The sequence below is a fragment of the Nansenia antarctica genome (assembly GCF_963989245.1).
Source record: "Nansenia antarctica genome assembly, chromosome: 9".
NCBI lineage: Eukaryota > Metazoa > Chordata > Actinopteri > Argentiniformes > Microstomatidae > Nansenia > Nansenia antarctica.
The window spans coordinates 38,569,202-38,581,398 of NC_137679.1; positions in this window are offsets into that span (position 1 = coordinate 38,569,202).

Here is a 12,197-nt window from a genome sequence, read left to right on the forward strand (position 1 = left end):
ACTTTGCCCGGCTGCCCTCGAACAGGCGGTACAGGACCATGGCCGCAAGGACAAACAGACTGAAGCTCAGCTTCTACCCCAGGGCCATCCAGGCCCTGAACACAGCAAAGACCTAGGTTCTGGGCCCTGGACAGTCTGGACGGATTGATGGCAGCTGCTGGATTGAAAAAATCAGGTGTAGTGCTGAGGCACAGATGTGTACATTTTAAGCCTGCAAACTGCGACACTTTAAATGAATGTGCAATAACACTATGTGCAATATGACAACCCTAGGGTACATAAGGTTGCAGAGAAATAGGAAATGTTAGAATAGGTATAGCATAGCATAGAGTACAGCACAGTGTTTTATCTGTACAGTATAGTATAGTGGATAGTGTACATAGCCTTTATTTATGTAAACCAGCTCCTTTCCCTTCTTGTTTTTTTTTTCTTCTTTCCTAGCACCAGGGGAGCCACCCCTCCCAAATTTCGTTGTTTGGTACCTGTACTATAGCAATGACAATAAAGACCATTCATTCATTCATTCATTCATTCATTCATTAATTCATTCATTCATTTCATTCATTCATTCATTCATTCATATTGCCCTGTTGGAGGAGTAACAAGCTCCTGGGCTTTCTTCAGACTCTCCAGGGTCTCCTCCTCATCGGACGCCTCCTGACCTTGGCCCTCTGCAGCACCTCCTGCTGTTGCGCTTTCCTCAGAGCCTGTAAGAGGTGGTTTAAGGTTACGCTTTACTAGAATAACACGGGGAAACACAGGTACATCCAAAGAATGATAGTTTAAAACTGAACAACGGGTGTAGCAATCGCCAGGCTTATAATGGAGCTTTTCCACTACCGTACCGTACCGTGTGAGCTCGGTTTGTTTTGCTTAAAATAACTCACAGCCCACGTGGAGTCAATTAACTAAAAGACAAGAATAAGAAAAACCATTAAGGTGTCTCTGGCGGCCTCTGGTGGCCAGTAGGGGAAGCTGCAGGATGAGGAGGAGTCATCATCACAGAGCTTCGGTCAGCTCCCACTCCCACTCTTGACATGCCCACCTCACTCTCACACACACCCATCACTTCAAACACGTCTAGAGGGAGGGGGAGGAGAGAAAACGACAGAATGTTCATCAATAATTTAAATGAACGTAATAGCAGTTATTATTTTTGAAACAGCGCAGTCATTGCCTGTATGATATCAGAAGCTTTGTGAATTTAGGGTAGGTCCAACTTCACACACATTACACACACACACACACACACACACACACACACACACACACACACACACACACACACACACACACACATCAGCCATGACAGAGACTAAATTGAATTTTTACTTCATAAGCACACAGTCTCCATGGTAGTAATTTGCATTTTATGGAACCTGGGACCATATACTGTAGATGCAAAGGGGTGAAATAAACATTGAGTTTCTCATACCTTAAACGCTGTGGTGCAGTTAGGGTTAGGGTTAGCAGAAACATCCAGGAGCAAGTTATATTTGAGGTAAGACATAAACATCAAGACAAACACCTGAGGACTGAACAGGGCCGTGTCTGGAGAGGATGTGGGCACGATGGGAACTCATTTGTCTCCTCTCTCAGGTTGTGTTGACTACGTCACCTGGAGGAAACAGCTCAGGTAGGCAGGAAGAGATCAAACTATCAAACTTGTACTGTATAGTGCTCTATCACACCTGTGCTTCTACCTCGTCATCAACATTGTTATGGTATCAATCTCAATACATTTCTTTCCACAGCCTATTTTGTGCTCTTGTAAACTCAATGAAGCTCAGTGCAATGCTCAGAAAATAATGTACCTTTTAATTGATTAAATCAACTGTATGGGATCACAGACAATGAATAATTAATAATAATAATAATAATAATAATAATAATAATAATAATATTGTACTTACCTATAATATCTGTAGATCAGTTCTGATTTCCTCAAATGGACAAATTGACTTCTTTTGTCTATATCTATAGAGACCTGCAACTGTTGCCACATACAGAACAACAAAGTGAACTGTGAATTCCAAGGTGATAGCTGTGAGGAAGAGGCAGATTGCTGTGAGGAAGAGGCAAAGAAGCTGTGTAAAAGGAAGTGCTGTGATGACGTTGATAAGAATGAGCCTGGACAAGATGGTGTTTTCACTTGTGATGAATGTTCAGGTACAGGAGCCACTTTGAAATTCAACAACAATATACTGTAAATGCAGCCTTGTGTTTTGAAAGTTTAATCATGCTAATGTGGGATGATCAGTGTAATTTCAGTCAAACATAATCTTATGTTAGTTTGTGTGATTTTTATCTCCATCAAATCCTGATGTTCTTTTTGCAGCACCAAACATGATGTGGTGTGAGTTTAACAACAAAGGAACGTGCAGTTGGATGCAACAAATCACTGAATCATCCTGGAGAGATGTGGGCCCATATTGTGGGCCTGAATATGGTCTGTGTAAATGCAGCACACTAGACACAAGTCAACCTTTATATGACTGCTGCTTAGGTAGGAAGGTTTTATATTTCCTGGTTTTCCACAACAACAGCTTGATCAGTGGTTTAGGTGATGTGAACATAGAACTGAGTTACTGTATGTTAATGATATGTGAACACCTTTCTATTCTTTTCCAGACTCAGACCAGACCTGCAAACAAACTACCACTCCACCTTTTACCTGTCCCACCTCTCCTTCAACTACCTCTACCACTACAGCTACTCCAACTACACTTTCTCTAACCTCCTCTACCATTACTGCTACAACCCCTCTCTCTACCCAAACAACCTCTACCTCTACCACTCGTCTAACTACCTCAGCCCCTCCTACAACCTCTCTCTCTGCCCCAACAACCTCTACCTCTACCACTAGTCTAACTACCTCAGCCCCTCCTACAACCCCTCTCTCTACCCCAACAACCTCTACCTCTACCACTAGTCTAACTACCTCAGCCTCCTCTCCTGGATTCACACTCGTTGTAGAGATTAATCTGACAAACTTCACAGGGATAGAACTCTATGTATCTGCAACAAAGGTGAGACCATAACATAGCTGACCTTTCAACAATACACAACCACTATGGCTTTAAACATACAGTACCGGAAATACAGTCATTTACTATCTAATGTGTACTGTATCACCCCCAAACCACCAGAAGAACTCATACAAACTCATGGTTGAATGGTCTGGAATATAAACCATACAAAATAATGTGTGTTTGGTAATGTGTGAATATCTGCATCTCTCCCCAGGTTTCATTCAACATCTCAGAGGTGGTAAACCGCATACTTCAGGTGACCCTGCCCCCAGACCTTTTATCAAGGATACTTCCTAAACATGACCGCAGACAAGACAGGACAAACTTCACCTTCTCTGTGTTTAAAAATGCACCAAATGAAGTAAGTTCACAAAAAACACACAAACAAACACACACGCTCACACACACACACACACACACACACACACATTCACGCAGATCGAACAAGCCTGATATATATATTTTAAAGTTTTGTTAGGAAGAATGCAGTATAATGATCTCAGCATCTGTGTTGTTATTTGTGTGTGTGTGTGTGTGTGTGTGTGTGTGTGTGTGTGTGTGTGAATGTGTGTGTGTGTGCGGTTGTGAATGTGTTTGTGTGTGTGTGTGTGTGTGTGTGTGTGTGTAGACTGCAATGGGACATCTTGGTCAGATTCGCTTTGGTATCGAAGTTGAGAACATTACCATCTCTAACCTGTCAACACCTTTCAACATGACCTTCAAACATACATCTAAGCTACAGGTAACTATTGTCAACACCAACATGTGCAGGACTGGAAAGTGGTGTTTCATGACTGGAAAGTGGTGTTTCAGGACAGGAAGGAGGTGTTTCAGGACAGGAAGGAGGTGTTTCAGGACAGGAAGGAGGTGTTTCAGGACAGAAAGGAGGTGTTCTCATGACAGGAAGGAGGTGTTTCAGGACAGAAAGGAGGTGTTTCATGACTGGAAAGTGGTGTTTCAGGACAGGAAGGAGGTGTTTCATGACAGGAAGGTGGTGTTTCAGGACAGGAAGGAGGTGTTTCAGGACAGAAAGGAGGTGTTTCATGACAGGAAGGTGGTGTTTCAGGACAGGAAGGAGGTGTTTCATGACAGGAAGGTGTTTCATGACAGGAAGGTGGTGTTTCATGACAGGAAGGAGGTGTTTCATGACAGGAAGAAGGTGTTTCATGACAGGAAGGAGGTGTTTCATGACAGGAAGGAGGTGGTTCATGACAGGAAGGTGGTGTTTCATGACAGGAAGGTGGTGTTTCATGTCAGGAAGGTGTTTCAGGACAGAAAGGTGTTTCATTACAGGAAGGTGGTGTTTCATGACAGGAAGGTGGTGTTTCATGACAGGAAGGAGGTGTTTCATGACAGGAAGGAGGTGTTTCATGACAGGAAGGTGTTTCAGGACAGGAAGGAGGTGTTTCATGACAGGAAGGAGGTGTTTCATGACAGGAAGGTGTTTCATGACATGAAGGAGGTGTTTCAGGACAGAAAGGTGTTTCATGACAGGAAGGTGGTGTTTCATGACAGGAAGGAGGTGTTCTCATGACAGGAAGGTGGTGTTTCATGACAGGAAGGTGTTTCAGGACAGGAAGGAGGTGTTTCATGACAGGAAGGAGGTGTTCTCATGACAGGAAGGAGGTGTTTCATGACAGGAACATGTTTCAGGACAGAAAGGTGTTTCATGACAGGAAGGAGGTGTTTCAGGACAGAAAGGTGTTTCATGACAGGAAGGAGGTGTTTCATGACAGGAAGGAGGTGTTTCATGACAGGAAGGAGGTGTTTCATGACAGGAAGGAGGTGTTTCATGACAGGAAGGAGGTGTTTCATGACAGGAAGGAGGTGTTTCAGGACAGGAAGGAGGTGTTTCATGACAGGAAGGTGTTTCAGGACAGAAAGGTGTTTCATGACAGGAAGGAGGTGTTTCATGACAGGAAGGAGGTGTTTCATGACAGGAAGGAGGTGTTTCATGACAGGAAGGTGTTTCATGACAGGAAGGAGGTGTTTCATGACAGGAAGGTGTTTCATGACAGGAACTGCTGAAACTGCCCTTTTCTCTTCTTCAGGAGGACAACACCACAACCTGTGTTTACCTCAACCAGAGTGGTAAATATGGAGCGATGCATTCTGAATATGTTTTCAACAATATTTACAATATTTTTGGTCAAATCAATATCATTAATAGTTATACACAGTAAAGCTAAGCATTTCTGTAACATAATACAAAGCATAGTTATTATTTCATGGCAAAGTCAGTACGTCCAATTGTGTTTTAACTACTGTAGGAGGAGAATGGGTCACTGATGGCTGCCAAACACTGACTCTGACTGACCAGACCACCTGTAGCTGTGACCACTTCTCCTTCTTTGCCCTCGTGGTAAACACCTCCACATTTCCTCTTTCCTGTTTTCCATTTCTCTTTTATCCATTTGCATATTGTCAGTGTAATATTAACATGGCACCAAACGTCCCTGTAATACTGCCACTGTCAATGTCACCCCATTGAGTTAAAGCAAGTGTCTGAGTATGTATGTATATGTGTCTGAGTATGTATGTATAAGTGTCTGAGTATGTATGTATACGTGTCTGAGTATGTATGTATAAGTGTCTGAGTATGTATGTATACGTGTCTGAGTATGTATACTTGCTTCAGGTTTCGGGTCAATTCCATTTCAATTCAGTCAATTGAGGAAGTAAACTGACATTTCCTTAGGTTTTTTTTCAACAAGAGACTTGAGAAAATTGGGAATTGGAATTTCAGCTAACTTCCTGAATTGAAATTAAATGGACCCCAATCCCTTACTAGCATATCATTCATCATTATCAACGTCATTCTCTGTTCTGTATTGACTGCCTGTCGGATGACATCATTGATGACATCATTGCTCCTGTAGATCCCTGATGTTAACCTGACTGGGGACCACGCCCGTAGTCTGAGAGTACTCAGCTGTGTGGGCGCAGCCATCTCTGCCTTCTTCTGCACCATCACTTTACTGACACACTGCCTAGAGCATGCGTGAGTGACAACACACACACACACACACACACGCACACGCACACGCACACACACACACACACGCACACACACACACACACACACGCCTTCAGAAGCTCACAAGCTTCACACAAAGAGGTCAAATTAAATCTCTGCTCTGTCTTTCAGGAGGAAATCTACTGACCATGCCATGCTGATCCATCTCCAGCTGGTGGCGTCTCTGCTGCTGTTCGACCTGCTCCTGCTGGGCAGCGTGGGCTTGGCGTCAGCGGGCCCTGCCTCTGTGGCCCCTGGCCTGTGTGTGACCCTGGCAGTCCTGCTGCACTACTCCCTGCTCTGCTGCTTCACCTGGATGGGCCTCGAGGCTCTGCACCTGTACAGGCTGCTGGTCCTGGTGTACAACACTTACATGAGACACTATCTGCTGAAGCTGAGCCTGCTGGGCTGGGGTAGGGGCCACACTGGCACTGCAATTACATCTTATTTCATTTTCTGCATTTGATATTTATGTTTAGAAAGATTTAGTTATAGAAAGAGACTCTATTTTTGAAATGTTGTAATATATTGTAAGGAATGGGCAGGACTAGAGGACAGAACTTATTCCTGTCCCCTCCCGAACGCGCTAGTGTAAATTGCACGAGGTGAATTTGTGTTGGATAAAAATATATTTTTTAACTTATGCTTATGTTTATTGTGTTTGGGACAAATCAAAATCTAATCAAATCAAAATCAAACTACCAAAGAGAGCCATTCACTGAACAACTGCCAGCAAAGGTAAAACTTCTCTGTATCAATACCGCCTTTTTCTGATTTTTCTATCTCAGGTGTTCCTGCTTTGGTTGTATCCGTAGTCGTTGCTGTCGACAAGGATTTCTATGGGCTGCATAATGAAATGTGAGTACAAAGTGACTTTGATCACACTGCATACCAACCTTCTGGAATGATGTGTAATGAATTAATGAATTATCTTTATTGTCATTCTAACAGGTACAACGAAATTTAAATGCAATCTCTAGGTGCTAACAAACAAACACAGTCCTAAGATAATAAAAAACAGATTTTTTTTTGTCAAACATAGACATAAATAGGGGGGATATAAATAGGGGGATAAGTGATCGGTAGGCATCTGAGAATGTATCTATTATGTAAACATATACTTATATACACTATATGGCCTATTCACAGGGGGGTATATAGACAGGGGGGGAGTTAGCATGTAACTGTGTACTTTTATAAACATATAAACATATGAACTAGTAAACTTATATCCAGTATATGAAACCTAACACAAGAATGTAAACATATTGCACGGTTATAGAACATTGCACTATTCCCTTGGTTATTGCACAGTAGTTTCAGTAGTAAACCAGCTGCATGACTCTCACGTTTACACCCACACCCACCTACCAGGTGCTGGATCAGAGACTCTGCTGTGCAGTATGGCTCCGTCGTGGCGTACCTGATAGTGGTCCTGCTCTTCAACGGGGCCGTCTTCATCGTCGTCATGACCACCACGGTGCACCAGCTGCGCTTGGAGCCGTCGTCCCAGAGCAGTAGGCGGAGCTGCAAGGTCACCTGCAGCGTGCTGGGACTTACCTGTGCCCTGGGACTCACCTGGGGGCTGGGCTTCTTCTCCATGGGCTACACCAACCTCATCGTCCTCTACGTCTTCACCGTCCTCAACGCACTGCAGGGTAACCCTCTCACCCTAAAGGCCACACTGGATACCTCTACCTCAGCATACATACCTCTCTACCTCAGCATACATACCTCTACCTCAGCATACATACCTCTCTACCTCAGCATACATACAGTACCTCTCTACCTCAGCATACATACCTCTCTACCTCAGCATACATACCTCTCTACCTCAGCATACATACCTCTATCTCAGCATACATACCTCTCTACCTCAGCATACATACCTCTCTACCTCAGCATACATACCTCTCTACCTCAGCATACATACCTCTCTACCTCAGCATACATACCTGTACCTCAGCATACATACCTCTCTACCTCAGCATACATACCTCTACCTCAGCATACATACCTCTCTACCTCAGCATACATACCTCTACCTCAGCATACATACCTCTCTACCTCAGCATACATACCTCTACATCAGCATACATACCTCTACCTCAGCATACATACCTCTCTACCTCAGCATACATACCTCTACCTCAGCATACATACCTCTCTACCTCAGCATACATACCTCTCTACCTCAGCATACATACCTCTACCTCAGCATACATACCTCTACCTCAGCATACATACCTCTCTACCTCAGCATACATACCTCTACCTCAGCATACATACCTCTCTACCTCAGCATACATACCTCTCTACCTCAGCATACATACCTCTACCTCAGCATACATACCTCTACCTCAGCATACATACCTCTCTACCTCAGCATACATACCTCTACCTCAGCATACATACCTCTCTACCTCAGCATACATACCTCTCTACCTCAGCATACATACCTCTACCTCAGCATACATACCTCTACCTCAGCATACATACCTCTCTACCTCAGCATACATACCTCTCTACCTCAGCAATGCATACCTCTCTACCTCAGCATACATACCTCTACCTCAGCATACATACCTCTCTACCTCAGCATACATACCTCTCTACCTCAGCATACATACCTCTACCTCAGCATACATACCTCTCTACCTCAGCATACATACCTCTCTACCTCAGCATACATACCTCTCTACCTCAGCATACATACCTCTACCTCAGCATACATACCTCTCTACCTCAGCATACATACCTCTCTACCTCAGAATACATACCTCTCTACCTCAGCATACATACCTCTACCTCAGCATACATACCTCTCTACCTCAGCATACATACCTCTCTACCTCAGCATACATACCTCTCTACCGCAGCATACATACCTCTCTACCTCAGCATACATACCTCTCTACCTCAGCATACATACCTCTCTACCTCAGCATACATACCTCTACCTCAGCATACATACCTCTACCTCAGCATACATACCTGTACCTCAGCATACATACCTCTACCTCAGCATACATACCTCTCTACCTCAGCATACATACCTCTCTACCTCAGCATACATACCTCTCTACCTCAGCATACATACCTCTCTACCTCAGCATACATACCTCTCTACCTCAGCATACATACCTCTCTACCTCAGCATACATACCTCTACCTCAGCATACATACCTCTCTACCTCAGCATACATACCTCTCTACCTCAGCATACATACCTCTACCTCAGCATACATACCTCTCTACCTCAGCATACATACCTCTACCTCAGCATACATACCTCTCTACCTCAGCATACATACCTCTACCTCAGCATACATACCTCTCTACCTCAGCATACATACCTCTACCTCAGCATACATACCTCTACCTCAGCATACATACCTCTCTACCTCAGCATACATACCTCTACCTCAGCATACATACCTCTCTACCTCAGCATACATACCTCTCTACCTCAGCATACATACCTCTCTACCTCAGCATACATACCTCTCTACCTCAGCATACATACCTCTCTACCTCAGCATACATACCTCTCTACCTCAGCATACATACCTCTCGACCTCAGCATACATACCTCTACCTCAGCATACATACCTCTACCTCAGCATACATACCTCTACCTCAGCATACATACCTCTCTACCTCAGCATACATACCTCTCTACCTCAGCTTACATACCTCTCTACCTAAGCATACATACCTCTACCTCAGCATACATACCTCTCTACCTCAGCATACATACCTCTCTACCTCAGCATACATACCTCTCTACCTCAGCATACATACCTCTACCTCAGCATACATACCTCTCTACCTCAGCATACATACCTCTCTACCTCAGCATACATACCTCTACCTCAGCATACATACCTCTACCTCAGCATACATACCTCTCTACCTCAGCATACATACCTCTACCTCAGCATACATACCTCTCTACCTCAGCATACATACCTCTCTACCTCAGCATACATACCTCTACCTCAGCATACATACCTCTACCTCAGCATACATACCTCTCTACCTCAGCATACATACCTCTACCTCAGCATACATACCTCTCTACCTCAGCATACATACCTCTACCTCAGCATACATACCTCTCTACCTCAGCATACATACCTCTCTACCTCAGCATACATACCTCTACCTCAGCATACATACCTCTCTACCTCAGCATACATACCTCTCTACCTCAGCATACATACCTCTCTACCTCAGCATACATACCTCTACCTCAGCATACATACCTCTCTACCTCAGCATACATACCACTACCTCAGCATACATACCTCTCTACCTCAGCATACATACCTCTACCTCAGCATACATACCTCTACCTCAGCATACATACCTCTACCTCAGCATACATACCTCTCTACCTCAGCATACATACCTCTCTACCTCAGCATACATACCTCTACCTCAGCATACATACCTGTACCTCAGCATACATACCTCTCTACCTCAGCATACATACCTCTACCTCAGCATACATACCTCTCTACCTCAGCATACATACCTCTCTACCTAAGCATACATACCTCTCTACCTCAGCATACATACCTCTCTACCTCAGCATACATACCTCTCTACCTAAGCATACATACCTCTACCTCAGCATACATACCTCTCTACCTCAGCATACATACCTCTCTACCTCAGCATACATAATAATAATAATAATTTATTAAATTTATATAGCGCTTTTCCGAGGCTCAAAGACGCTGACAATATAGGATACACATGGGGAAACACAAAAACAACAAGTAACAACAACAAGTAACATGGAACACAGAGTCAGTGAACGGGGAGGGGGGGGGGTGGTGTAGAGTCCGGTGTTGATGTTGCTGGGAGCCTCAATGGATGTGGCGGCGGCAGCGGAGAATGCCTGCCTTGGTGGCAGCAGCAGCAGTGAGGCGATGGTTGTGGTTCAGTGAGTGTAGGTGAGACGAGAGAAGGGCAGGGGGAGGTGGGGGGCAGGTGAGATGGCCGGGAGTCCAGGGCAAAACGACAGGGAGTGAACCAGAGCGACAGCGCGGTGCCGCCGTTGCTGTTGTCATCAGTATTGCCAGCCTGGGACCGAACCCGCGCGGCCGGCCAGCCTAGCCGTGCCATGCCAGCGACCAAATCGCGCAGCAGTGAGTGAAGGCTGGGAAGGACCGACACTCACCTGCGGAGATGGCAACCCCCGAACCGGGGAGGGAGCGGTGGCTACCTCCCGGGACGAGGGTAGTAGCACAGCACGGCCAGTCCAGCGATGTCTGAGAGCGGCGCGCAGCGGGTCGGTCGGCAACACAGAGCCGGGGGACAGGAACGATGAGGCGGTGAGTACTGCAGTCCGGTAGTGAAGGCGGTGGGTACTGCAGTCCGGTAGTGAAGGCGGTGAGTACTGCAGTCCGGTAGTGAAGGCGGTGAGAGGCGGGAGATGGCGGGGGGGAAGGCAGCGGAGGTCGGCGGGACAGGATACAAAAAGGATAGGACAGGATACAAAAAGACAGGATACAAAAAGACAGGACAGGATACAAAAAGACAGGATACAAAAAGACAGGACCGGGAAACAGAAGCGGCAGTCACAACGCGGACGCCAGCGTGCTCTGAACCCGGAAAAACAACTACGGCAAACGCAACAGGACAAACAGGACGAGACAAACGAGACGAGGAGACATGCCTCTCTACCTCAGCATACATACCTCTACCTCAGCATACATACCTCTCTACCTCAGCATACATACCTCTCTACCTCAGCATACATACCTCTCTACCTCAGCATACATACCTCTCTACCTCAGCATACATACCTGTACCTCAGCATACATACCTCTACCTCAGCATACATACCTGTACCTCAGCATACATACCTGTACCTCAGCATACATACCTCTCTACCTCAGCAGCACGTGTGCATAGCAGAGCTGCTGTGGCTCTCACGCTTGCTGTGTGCATACAGACAGTGATTCTGCTACTGCCTGCTCTGTTTGTACATTGTGTTTGTAGATAATGGCCATCAATAATATCATTCCTTTCACTTCATTATAAATTGTTCTGGGTTTAGTCTCTGCTGTCATCCATACTTAATGAGCAGTTCAAAAAGGGAAAGGGTTATAACCAGAAAGCAGTCATGTCGTTTT